Source organism: Pseudoliparis swirei, chromosome 18, assembly GCF_029220125.1.
Source record: "Pseudoliparis swirei isolate HS2019 ecotype Mariana Trench chromosome 18, NWPU_hadal_v1, whole genome shotgun sequence".
Lineage (NCBI taxonomy): Eukaryota > Metazoa > Chordata > Actinopteri > Perciformes > Liparidae > Pseudoliparis > Pseudoliparis swirei.
Genome location: NC_079405.1, coordinates 9,867,643 through 9,879,806, shown reverse-complemented (window position 1 = coordinate 9,879,806; position 12,164 = coordinate 9,867,643).

Below are 12,164 nucleotides of genomic sequence, written 5' to 3'. Positions count from 1 at the left end.
TTATCGGTTTTTTTGCAACATATTGGACACATTTACCCTATCGAAGCTTCAACAACGATTTGAGTGAAACCCCGTGTAAACTGCAGAGGGGAAATGTTTCCATATCCCCATGAAACATAAGCGGGACCCTCTCACTACACACTGTTTTTTCCTGTTTAATCTTTGTATTTCATAAATATATCATGTGGTTTTCTGTGACACATCTTAAACATCTTAAGTAACTTTTTTTTGTGATCAAATCTTTTATTGGTTTTCGAGATATGCACATGCAAGGACAATATGTACACATTGTACGTATACAAAGGTACTCAGACAAAAAACATAAAAATAAAAAATAAAAATAAATAAAAAAGAATATATATAATATATATATATGGGTGGACATGCAAAAACCTGCACACATATTAACATATATATGCACCTACCTGCCATACCCTAATGCATACACAATCTCAGAAGTAACTATAACTAAATATGAATCTAGTAAAGTAAAACATACCGTATATGGTACCTCCATCTTTTAGTGTAAAGTAGTATAATAATCGTACTTAAGTAGGCCTACAATTTAAGAGTAAATGTATTTTCCATCGATGCAGGCAGGATATTCCATCTGAGTCAGTCAGATTTTTGCCCCATCCTGTCATAGCAGCCAATGATTACCAGCCACACGTCATGCTGAGAGGAACAATACAGCAGCTCTTAGGTAAAAGCTGCATGTCTAAGCGTTCTTTGGAGAATTCGACAGTAAAGCAGACTATAGTGGGGCTCCTCTTGGCAACACAGTGGCATTCTCTTTCAACTGGACAACATTCAAAATAATCTCTCCTCTTGCCTCCTTCTAAGGATGGGTTAAATGCAGAGAACTAATTTCCCCTTGGGGATTAATAAAAGTGTATATTCTATATTCATCTGTGCAAGGACCATGACCAAGAACTCTCAGCAGTGTTCAGTGACTGTGCACAAGTTTGTTTACTTTTTTTGTGTGCACAAAAATGACACCGCAGGTTTTCCAAATGTTAAAACCCCATCAACAACAATAACAGCAGAGGGGCAATGCTCTCTGCTGGAGGCAGGCATGCTGCCGTCTGACTCTGCAGCAAAGCTTCGGTGGGAGCTCCATCGTGGTTTGAAGACACTGACTGTGCAGTTCAAGGGAAGCTTTGAAAACTTTTTTTTAACTCTTTGAAGACCAATGGAATGTGAATGAAGCATATGTACCTCACAGTTCATCTGACCAAAAATAAGAAAGAAAAAAATCCAGTGTAATCCCAAACCACACCAATCAACTCTTTACATTCTCTCAAGCAAGGCAGCCATTCACAGACGCTACCAGAAATCTGGTGCTCTCCTCCCCTCCGCAGCTATTTCTTGCTGCACCTTAAACATGTGTTTGCAGTCAAGTCGAACATTTAGTGAGATCAAAAAATCAACCAGTTTACACATGAGACTGGTCTTTTTTGTTAATCGCTGTCTAAGACTCCAGAGGGTAAACAGCTGCACTTGGAACCAGTCATGGGCAAATGATCAAAAGCAGCTGAATCCCTCCAGGATAGATCAAGAGAAACCACGCCATTTAACATAAATATATTAAACCTCAATTCATCTATTTAGATTCGATGGAGACAGTTAATGTTGAACAACTTTATTGCAGGAAAAGGACCCCATTTGTTAGTCAAGTTTAGCAACACAATTATGCCATTCATCCTCATTTTACAGAAGGATACGATCTCCCTCTGGTGGCCATATTAGTAAACTACATATACAACTTTTGAAACAATTATATTCAAAAAAGTCAAATGACAGTTGAACAGTAGCAATATTTATCTCACCAATATCATGTATTGTGCCATTAACACTTACCAGCGTGTGTGCCTTCACGGCCTGGAGTTTATTTTGAATGTCCTATGGACTACAAATTGTACGTTTCTGTAGTTCCCACATGATGACACAGGGGGGCGCTGGTGAGCTGTTACTCCACACATGAACAACAACGAGGCTCTGCGGGTAGTAACTCATACAGTTTCCACTTACCTCAGCAACTACAGGCGGAATAAGAGAGAACCAGGAGGGAGTGCAGCGCTGCCTTTGACTGCGCCATGCGGACTCAATGCACACTATGTATAAACCGAACATGCAGAACATCACGTGCACTTATTAATTATTCTGCATGTGTTTCACAAAGAAGAACATTTTAAATTGACACATATTTCAAAGTATGCAACACGACTGTGACTTGATATGCATGTATCACAAATAGTATCTGTTCTTGACGTTCTTCTGGTCTTACACATATTCATGTTTGAATTGTTTTGTTTAAATGTACAATTTGGCATGGACAGCCATTTTGAAATGTATAAACTCATGTATTTGTTACTTCTCCTGCATAGGTGACACTTAGCAATTGTTGGTATTATATGATTTACACTGGTGTGGTTCTTTGTATTTGTTTTCATTGTGTTTCTGCAGACATCCATTGCTCACAATATGTTCGTGATACATTTATCCAAACTAATGTGTCCGTGGGAGTGGAGAGAAAAGAGCAGCCACAGGTCTGGTGGGCTACCACAGTTTCTATATAGTTTATATATGTGTTAATATTTTATGATTTTTATATGACAGCAGAATGTTTGACAAGAAGTGGTTTTGAGTTATTCTGAGATATCATTCTGATCTCAGTTTCAAAATGATTCTGTTATAACTGCAATCGCTCAAACGTCATCAGAGCTCGTGCTGCTGAGCTCACAACCCAACACAAATACTTAGCAGGATATTACCATGAATGTGGTTAAATATAGCAAGCGAGTTTAGCCCTGCTTGGAGAATGTCTATTGTCTGTGAATGTATGAAATCAAACCGCTCATGTTAAAATCCTTCTATGTAAACTAATAGCAGGAAAATCCTCAATCTTGAGTAGTCGTGTGACACAATACTTCTGAATGTATTAAATGACTAATATGCACATCAGCATGGACTGTCAATACAAAGATTACTTTAGGGCGTGATATTTCTTTGTGTTTTAGACAATAAGAGACTTGTTCTTGCTGCTTGGTGATCTTTTCATGTCCTGATGTTGATGTTGTTAAGAAAATATAATTCTGTTCCTTCATGTCTAGACATGCTGTTGAGTTTGGACAGAAACAAAACTCTTCTATGGACATGATAATCCAGGAGAGCCCATAAGCAGGGCCGGTTTCAGGTGCTGCTGTGACGTGAGACGGAGAGAGTAGACAGCGGAGGTCTGGCCCTTTTTTCCTGGGTGCATTACAATAAACCAGCTGAGGGCCTTCAACAATTTATTAATCCAACTTAATGCAAGATATCCCTGAACATCAACATTATATTCTGATTAATGCAAATACATGTCTCGCCTAAACTGTGTCTCAGCGTTAAAAGAAGCTAACAGGTCGCGTTCATTACTGCAAACAATGTATCAATCAATCATTATTCAAGCTTGTTATGAGGTCCCGCATGCATGCACACAAACACTCCCATGTGCAGGTTGAAAAATGTGTGTACACACATATTTCTATTCCATTTTTTCTTCTATCTATTCTATTCATATTTCTTTGTTATTGTCTCCATGTTGCCCTTTCAACAGTCAGATTGCCAGGTCGTTCTGTATTATTGCCTCGGTGAATGCCTTTCAGCAGGGGATGCAATCATCTGCAGGCATATTCTCTGTCTCCATGGAGACCAGGAGCAGGGGGAGGAGTGGCCCGACGGGAGGGGGAGCAACCTGATGTCCAGGATTCATAGACTAACCGAGCCTCTTGTGAGTCCCTGAGAAGAAACAATGGCAGGAAGAGAGTGGGCTGCTCTACAGGCCCTCTGTGCTCTCTATCGCTGTGTCTCTCTGTCTTTTGTTTTTTCTGTCTCGTTCTGTCAGTGTGTGTTTCCTCCTCACATTCTCTCTCTCTCGCACGCACACACGCATGCACACACACATATCCACCAAACCCTGGGATGACCTGGACTGTCTGCAAGAAAGCAGAGAGGACAATGAAAACAAAAACAGGATGTCAGAGAGAATGTATCTGACCAGACACACCTCATGTGAATACCCTAAACACAGGAGATTACATTTCCATTGGTTGTCTGAAGTGTATTAATTAAATATAATAAAGACGTCTTGCTGGTGTTTGTTCTTAAACCAAATTCAAGTCAAGTTGTGACTTGATGGGTTTCGAAGAGGATCATCAAAGTCATCTCAAGTCGTCCTGAGGGGAACATGAATGTTTGTTCCCATTTCATGGAAATCCAAGCAAACTTGCAACAGTTAGTTCATGTTGAGGAGATATTTCAAGTGAAAATGAGCATTGTGCTGGTCAGGAAAAATCAAGATTACCAAAGTAATTCTGGACCATAAATGTCTATCGAAAAATGTCACGTCGATTCGTCCGGCAGGTGTTGAGGTATTTCAGTCCGGAGGTGGACCAACGGAGCGAATGACGATGCCATCTGGGGCCCTGCTGCTCGGTGGCTAAAAATAAGCATGTCGCATTTTTGCACAGCTGTGACTGTGTTTAAGGAAGCGTGAGTCTAAATTTGATTCAGATGGGGCTTCAAACAGGCATGTGCCATCTTGTATAGTCGACCCATTGATGATCGAGAGCTTGAAGATTCTGTAATAACCTTGGAAAAAGCATTCTGGAAATGATCTGACCTTTAGCTGCATCTTGTGCACGGCCTTCCTTATAATTGACTGTTTGCCAAGAATTTTGTAACAATAAGTTGCCATTGACTTGTCAGACTCAAGTGCTATTAATATTTCAAACTTGTGACATTTCCTTCTGTGTCCCCGGGCCTAAGCTCAAGTCCTAATGAGTAAAGGTCTTTGTATTTAAACTTGTTCGTGTAATGGGTCAAAAGTTGATGTTCAACACATTTGGAGGCTCCTGAGATAGACGGTATCTGCATGGCTTTACATTGCAGGGATATAGTTGGAAAAGCCTCAATAGAGACTGGTATGCATACAGCATCCCTGTTAGAAGGTAATATATCAGTGATTATGTATTCCTACAGTTGGAGAGGTAATATATATATATATATACCTTTATGAAGACATCCGACTTCAAAATAAAACAGTGTTGAGCAGACATACACTACCGTTCAAAAGTTTGGGGTCACTTAGAAATTTCTTTATTTTTCAAAGAAAAGCACTGTTTTTTCAATAAAGATAACATTAATCAAAAATACACACTATACATTGTTAATGTGGTAAATGACTATTCTAGGTGGAAACGTCTGGTTTCTAATGAAATATCTCCATAGGTGTATAGAGGCCCATTTCCATCAACTATCACTCCAGTGTTCTAACGGTACATTGTGTTTGCTAATCGCCTTAGAAGACTAATATCTGATTAGAAAACCCTTGTGCAATTATGTTAGCACAGCTGAAAACAGTTATGCTGGTGATATAAGCTATACAACTGGCCTTCCTTTGAGCTTGAAGTTTGAAGAACAAAATTAATACTTCAAATATTAATCATTATTTCTAACCTTGTCAATGTCTTGACTATATTTTCTATTCAATTTTCAATTCATTTGATAAATAAAAGTGAGTTTTCATGGAAGACACAAAATTGTCTGGATGACCCCAAACTTTTGAACGGTAGTGTATAAAATCAAGTCCTTGCTGAAGCTCAGTGGATGATGCCAATATAATCTACTGAGAAAAAAGTCCACACATACAGAACCAATACATCCATTATTATTATATATTTTAATGTACTTAACTATAAATTACCAAAAAGTAGAATCACAAGAACAGAAATCAGACTTTCAAATATCTTTAAATGAATGAAGCAGAACACATTTCCTATGATTGATAGACTCAATGAGTTTTCCATAATAATGTAAACTGTCAGATTATTGTTCTAATGATTACATTATATGTATGTGTTATATCTGTCATTGCATCTATTTTAAAACCACGTGTGTTAAATACATCTGCTAATCTTGAGTGATATGAGAAAAATATGTTTTGTGTGTGCCTATGTATGTTTATTACACATTTATAGCTTTTAATATCCATCCTATTCACAAAGACTGTAGGTTACAATTTTGCAATGCTTAGTATCAAAATAAACAATTGAAAAATGTAACTGGGGAAAGCATGTATTACCATGTGTTGTTATTTATAGTGCACATGACCTATAAGTATAACTATTCATTGTCAGATTCTTGTGACGGGGTGAGGCTCAGGCGCAGAGTGACAGGCTAGACGCAATATAAATAAAATTAAAAAAACACTCTTTAATGAGGCAAAACAGTTTACAAAAAAAACAAGGTCCAAACGGGGCAGGCAGGGTCAACAGGCAGAACCAGGAACACGGACAGGACGACGGGAAAAGGACACAGAACTAGAGACGACAATCCGACAGGAGACAAGGGAAAGACTGACACACTATATAGGGGGGGAAACAGGTGTACGACATCAGACAGTAACGAGACAAGAGTGGCTGAGGGCAGGTGCAGGGACCTGTTAACCCCCACCCGTTTTTTTAGGTTTCTGCTCAAAATGACATACCCAAACTAAAAAGGGTGTAGCTCTGCAACCACACAAGCTATTTGAATAATGTTGGTGTTATAATAAAGGGAACACAATGAGCTTTTGTTCAGATGTGTAAATATTAGCATATATGTTACTGGTTAAGAGTAAATAAAGATGAATCTTCTATTTTCATAGAAGTTTCAGGTTCGATTAGAAAAAATGGCACTTTCAGGATGAATATATCCTGGATGGATGCACAGCAAAGGCCTAAAATCACCCAGATAATAATACAACTTGTGAACAGACTCTCTGCAAAGTTTTACTCAGAAAAAATAAAGCAGAACAATAGTTGGAGACTTTTTAGTAAAGAGAATTTAGGCGAGGTCTCTAAAATTTGCATTTGGGCACATTGAAGCACCATCTGTGCCATTTGACTTTTCTCATGTACCAAACCATTTATTTCACTTTCACTTTTACTTGTGGTGATCAATACATGCAAATACATCATTATGTGGCTTTAAAAGAGTAAATGAAAGATAAAAAAACGATCAAACAAAGTGGTTCTGTGCGCGTGCGTGCTGTGCGTAAAGCCGGTTTTGGGATCTGTCACAGCGCAGCTGTTGCGCGCGCAGATATCTCCGCCGGGGAAGGGCGGATTTTAAAGAACGACACGTCATTGGAATACTTAGAGCCAATAGAATCGATTGGTACCAAGAAAGACAAGATTGACAGCACTGTGAGCCAATAGGAGACAGAAAGGCGTCGCCATATTTGAAATGTGAAATCCGATTTGCTGAAATTGAACTTCCTGACAGCTGACTATGACGCTTCCCCAAAAGTCCGCCTGGTTTTTAAAGGGACATACACACACACTAACGCCATGCCAGCCGGAATGCAGGGGAGAGAAACGTTTTTTCTTCTTCTCAAGAACAAAAGTATGTTGAATTTGCTGAATGTAAAGCTATGAAGCGATTAATATTTCTGTGTTCTTTGGCTTATATCTCCGTGATACTTTAGTGTAGAAGGATTCTGTAAAGATATTTAGAATCTGTGTGAAGTCCTCTTGCTTTTGAACATCTCTTCTTTTATGATTGCACAAAGCTACATGTCGCTAGCTACGGAAACGTTCTGAGTGGGCCGACACCTGACAAAATTATGATTATGATATTTGTATTTTTATTTCAGTTGGTGTTTGAGTTGTGTTTAAATGGCTCACTGATACTTGTAGCCCCAGTTGTCTTCTTTAATTTGATGTACAACATCAATATATTTGCTCATGTTTATTATAATATTATAGACAGTTTAGAACAAAACATCAAATCTGCCCCACAGGTGGGGCAATGGGGCTTAAGTGGTTAAGACAGAGAAGACACAGAGGAGACATAGGAGACACGGAACACAGGAGAAACAGAACAGGGTGTTACATTCATAATCAAGAATTTGGGTGTTAATAATAAGTAAGTCAGCTAACAAGATACACGTCAGCTCAGTGTTGATGATGCTAGAGGAAGTTGTTTTAATATTTATTTTTATTTAGCTCAAATGCAAAATTGAATATGTTTACAGCACAAAGGAAGGTACAGATTTTAAAATATTTATCAAACATATACTTCCTTTCATCCCTCCAACATCCCTCTATAACCCACCCGCCTCCACTCCTAACCCTTTTTCACAATCCACAGCATTTCGAGTTCAAAAGTGTGTCCAACATAAGAGAAAAATTAAGCCTAAGTAATAAAAAAACAGTAGGCATATGCAATTATCAGAATAAGAAGATAATAATAACATTATTAATATTATTATTATTAAGATGAAGGAGAAGAAGAAGAAGAAGCTTGAGGATCCTCTTAATACAAATGTGTATTATTATTATTATTATGATTATTATTATGATTAGTATATTTCAGAAATAACAAGAGATTACATTAACAGGATTTGCATGCAGATAATAAAAGGCATTGAGGCATTATTCTCCATGTGGACAAATAAAGTGGCAGCTTTTTGAGCTATAAAAAAAAAATAACGGTGAAGAAACCCGAGTTAGTCATATGGCACACTGTTGTTTTTATGAATAATGGAGCCCTGCGTGGTGACGTCAGCCGCAAGGTGCGAAGGATAACGTGGCTGGTTCGCGGAGGAGAGCAGCCTCTCATCCCGTCCGTGAAGGCAGCACGAGCTCCACTTCTCCCGCCTGCTGTCTGCCGTCGCTGCTCTAACAGTGAAACTCATCCCTGTTCAGCGACATGGAAACATCCTCCTCACGCTGAGCCGAGCCTGCGCGCGCCGAGGTGTCGAGGACGTCTCCCCAGGTAGCATCAACAGCTGAGATCTCTTTGTGATCCGCTAGCTAACCTTTTACAATTTGTTTGAACACATAAGGTACATCTTACGATGAAAGACGCAGATGTTATCTTGAACAGGAGGTTGTGTGTATTAGAAACAGAGGTACACACATTGATTTATGTGGTTTTATTCGTTTTGACGTGTGCCTCTTTGTGTTTCTGTTCTCCGACGGGGAAGCGTTTCTGGTTGTTAGGGACCTGTTGCTATGGGCGTGGTTTTCCTCCTGCACGTGTTCAGCTCAGAAGTGAAGTATTTCCGGGGATTTCGTTTCAGACAGAAAGTGTCTTTTTGAGTTAAAAAAATGTATATGCCTACCAATATATACTTAAAATTAGATTTGAATAACATACATACATTTCGGATACAGACTCATTTTTGTTATCAATTAATTGTGAGCCAAAATTATAGGAAGACTTATAAGGAAGTGTCTTGCTCTTGTTACTTTTATGCAAGCAATAAGCCACACATACACTTTTAAAAACATGTCAATGAATTAAAAGAATTGCATATTAAATATATGATTTGTTACAGCTGCATTTCCAATGTATTTCATGAGCACAATATATTATATAGAAAAATAGCAATGGGTTCATGCCTCTAAGCCTAAATAGTAAGAGTCCATGCAAAGTACTACTGTTCAGAACAAAGTTCTACTTTGCTGTGCAAAGTACAGTGGATTACTACTGCTCTTGTAATCCACTTTTGCTGCATTTGAGAGAAGAGAAGGTATTCCAGTTTTGATTGCTCCAGCCACTAACAGCTGCTGTGAGTCACAGATGACACACATCGTTTGTTTTGGTTGACGCAATAAGAAATCTGCTTCCAAATTTGAGAATCTGGACACACTATTATGTAATTATATAAAATACATGATACAAGGATTTATGGTAGAGGAAGTTAGTTTAACCTGATCATAAGAAGAGATATGGTAACATGCTACAGTTCATGTTACCATCATTTATCGTGCTCCTTTGAGAGCAGATGAGATGCTGCCAAAAGACCGGAGGTGGCTTTATGAACTCAACAGGCCTGTAAATCTTAAACCAGTCTGTACTTTCAGCCAACAGTTGGCGTAACTATTGATTTCTATTTTTACCTTGTTATTTTTCTCACGCAATTAATTAACCACACAGTCCTTAATGGGCTCATTTCGGAATAGTGTTTGGAGCCAACCCACTGAAATAATTGCATAAGAACATTAAATATATATCCGTTTGTTGGCGTGGGACGGTGTTGAGTTCTTTGGATTGAAAACCAACTTGCAGTTGCAATAAATAGTCGTGACATCGTAATAGAGTGGGTGTATACAGCATGCTGGCAGGCAGCCACATTGCTTATGTGTGGGAGTTGTGTGGTATGAGTGACATTCGTCTGGCTCTGTCGCTATTTGCACGTCAGCCAAACCATCTGGAAGCGTCCGTGAGTCAGGGGACACATTATTCTTTTCTCCATACATTTCAAACATTCAGCATCAATCGTGACGATGCTGAACGATGTGGTTTTTGTTCCATGTTCCATCACTCTTCACCACCTTCCTTCCTCTCCTATAACCACTCTGTATAATCCTCCTGTATATACATAATATATATATATATATATATATATGTGTGTGTTACTAAAAAGTAAGTGAATAAATACAATTCTATGATGCATTCCATCACTAATGCTGCAAGATCTTTTGGCTGTTTATTCCCGTCCATGCACAGTACAATGACTAAACTTTGTCTTTAAACTATCAAACCGTATTATGTCCAAAATATGTAACAAAAGATTTACCGACACACACACACACACACACACACAAACAGGTTAACCCCAGCTGGGGCTGATTAACATCCAACCACCAGCTGAGGCCCCGCTCCACCCACTCTGCAGCCAAGCCTCAGCACACCCCGCTGCCACAACACTGTTGTTTCAAGATTGCCTTTATATGTGTCTGTGGGCGAGCTGAGACCTTCCTGCTGGTCATTGATATTCAGCCCTGGATTATGGACTCTGATTACAACCATAAAGACAAAAGTTGAGCGCAGATCCCTGTGTTTAAGTTTGAGTAAATCAGTGATTGTAAAGTGAGAACGTTGAGAACACAAAGGAAGTGGAAGGAATTCCCACTTTCCTGAGCCCCGGCATAACTTTATCCAAACAGTTTGTCAAGCCGTCCAGCCGTCCAGTCAGCCAGGCATGCAGCTGTTGTGTCCTCGTGCCCAATCCATTCAGCTCCAGCCATTCAGACAGGGTCTTCCCTCTGTCGGTGTCCCAGCCCCAGTCAGCTATTCAAGCCCTCAGCTCCTCTCCTTCCCGGCCCCCCCCCACCCCTCACGCAAACCTCCTTTCCTGCCCCAGGATGCGATGTAGTGACGTGCCCACCAGCGCAGACCTAAAGTGTTTGTGCACCGAGAAGATTACAAGGAAATAGCGTGCCAGGGGCAGGCAGCTTGCAGCCGTTTGGGGCGACAACAGCAGGATGCCGTGGGGGAGAAGCGGCTCTGCAGCCCTGCTGCTTCTCTCGGGCCGAGCCATCGCGTGGGCCAAGGCCAGGTAGGATGAGGCCTCTGCTGCCGCCGTGGACTCAGGGGTGCTCGGACTTGAAGCTCGTTCACGGATTAAGCTACTCCACTTCTGTTAGGCGACACGGGGTATGGGTGCTCAGCAAGGTTGTTAACAAAAGTTTTCCTTGTGACTCCATACTTTAGATTGACTTAGTTGTCCTGGGCAGTTTTTCCTGATTATCATTTTTAGTGTTTACATGTTGTTGTTTTTGTGATCTCTTTCTATGTTAATGAGTTTCAGTATCAATGGACAGAATCACATTCTCAAGGCTGTGTGAGCAAACCTTTGCATTCTCTGCAAGCTAAGAGGCTTGCCATGGAATTCAGCACCGAGGATTAAACACAGTGTTGCCTTCAACGCCAGCAGGTTTTTCAAGTGGATTACCAGATTTCTTGACCAGAGTTGGTTGGATGTGGTTGTTACGGTGTGTTGTCTCCCACGGGGCTGAGTTTGAACGTAACACAACAGTTTGACATTTTGTTCATTCTTCTCCCGGAGTGGACGGCTTCCTGTTGATTCCCTGCGTTGGTTTGGAGCCCATTCAAACAGAAACTGTCCCAACAGCCTAGCATTTTCAGCAGTCCCTGTTTTAAAGTGTCGATTTACAAAGAAGCATGTGTTTTACATTACATTTAGATGCTTTTATCCAAAGCGAATTACAATTATACACCATAGAGACAGCTACGGGGGAATTCAGAATGTCTTGCTCAAGGACACATCGACTTGGGCTAGAAGAGCCGGGGATCGAACCGCCGCTCTGATTGAAAGATGGACCTAC